The 1927-nt window shown below is 45.0% G+C and overlaps 1 pseudogene; it reads left to right on the plus strand.

Moving 5' to 3' along the window:
- Positions 1 to 528: 528 nt before the first annotated feature.
- On the plus strand, positions 529 to 1672 carry LOC105999314 (annotated as a pseudogene).
- The last annotated feature ends 255 nt before the right edge of the window (positions 1673 to 1927 follow it).

Below are 1927 nucleotides of genomic sequence, written 5' to 3' on the forward strand. Positions count from 1 at the left end.
GTTTCTGGGAAAACTGGTATTTTTTAAATTTTTTTTATTGTGAAAATACTGTACAGAGGGGTTACAATTACATGGGCAGGATAATGAGTACATTTCTTATCAAGCATTGTAGCCTCCTCCTTTGTTTCCTCTTACCATCCCTTCCCATCCTCTCCCTTTCCCGCACCCAATCCTGCCCCCCCACCAAAGTTGTAAAGTTCATTTTTCCACATCTCATTGTTGCAATGGGTTCACCTGTATCCCTATTTAAACGATTTCTTTTTCCCCTTCCCCTCCACAAATTAAACCAGACATCAAATACAGTGAAAGCAGGGGTTATATTGTGGGGGAGGGACATACAAAGCAACAAAGAAATAATCTTATAAAAAACTGCTATGTTTTATAAAGAAAGATATAATTAATTTCCATTTGGAATATGTTCGCAAGCAAATATGCAAATACACTCCCTGAACCTTTACTCTATAGTTTTGAGTTTTCTTATCACATATCCATTTGACTACCATTTATTGAAAAATTAGTTTCAGACCCGAGCTCGGCCACCATGAAGGCCATGCCGGGCTTTCTGCAGCAGAGCCAGAGCTACGGGCCAGGGCAGGCCACCGTGTGGCACCAACTCGAGGAGCTCTACACCAAGAAGTTGTGGCATCAGCTGATATTTCAGGTGCTTGATTTTGTGCAAGACCTGTGCTTTGCCCAAGGAGATGATCTCATTAAGCTTCATGAAAATTTCATTAGTGAATTTGAACACAGGGTGAACCTTTTGTCCCTGGTAGAAATTATCCTTCACGTGGTTAGACAAATGACCGATCCTAATGTGGCTCTTACTTTTCTGGAAAAGACTAGTGAGAAGGTAAAAAGTAGCAATGAGGCAGTGATCCTGTGTAAAACAGCAATTGGAGCCTTAAATTTAAACATTGGAGACTTACAGGCTACAAAGGAGACAACTGAAGATGTGGAAGAGATGCTCAGCAGCCTCCCTGGAGTGACGTCCGTTCAGTCGTTTCTATGACCTATCCAATAAATACTACCAAACAATTGGGAATCATGCATCCTACTAGAAGGACGCTCTGCGGTTTCTGGACTGCGTTGACATCAAGGATCTACCAGTGTCAGAGCAGCAGGAGAGAGCCTTCACACTGGGGCTCCCCAGACTTCTCGACGAGGGAGTTTTTAACTTTGGAGAACTTCTCATGCACCCTGTACTGGAGTCTCTGAGAAGCACTGACCGGCAGTGGCTGATTGATACCCTTTATGCCTTCAACAGCGGCGCTGTAGACAGATTCCAGACACTTAAGACTGCCTGGGGTCAGCAGCCTGATTTAGCAGCCAATGAAGCCCAACTTCTGAGGAAGATCCAGGTGCTGTGCCTGATGGAAATGACTTTCACACTGCCTGCCAATCACCGACAGCTTACTTTTGAAGAAATTGCCAAAAGTGCTCAAATCACAGTGAATGAGATCACAGGAATGAAGGACCGACTGGAGCTGTGGTGCACCGATGTGAAGAGCATGGAGATGCTGGTAGAGCATCAGGCTCAGGACATCCTTATCTAGAGCCGCTGTGCTCCAGCCCAGCCTCACCCAAGGAGGCATTTCCATGGCCCAGGAAACTGGCAGCAGAGATAATTACCTGTGTTCAGTTGGGCTGGGGGTTGGGGTCCTGCTTGCCTGCTGGAAAAGCAGCCACATGCAGAGGCTTTGTGAGGGAGGTCTATAGCCTGAGTGGTGAAAAGGTCCTTCAGGCCTCAGATGATGAGTACGAGATTGAAAGTGGAATCCGTATTTCCACCCATGTCCACCTGCTGGATCTTTACCAGTGCTGTTCAGAAATGTTCTGACAATAAACGCCTTTGCTTTGTCCAAAACAAAACAAAACAAAAAACAAAAGAAAAATTAGTTTTATCTTGGGCTAGGCTCACAAACCACTA

This window comes from Dipodomys ordii, unplaced genomic scaffold (genome assembly GCF_000151885.1).
Source record: "Dipodomys ordii isolate 6190 unplaced genomic scaffold, Dord_2.0 Scaffold187, whole genome shotgun sequence".
NCBI lineage: Eukaryota > Metazoa > Chordata > Mammalia > Rodentia > Heteromyidae > Dipodomys > Dipodomys ordii.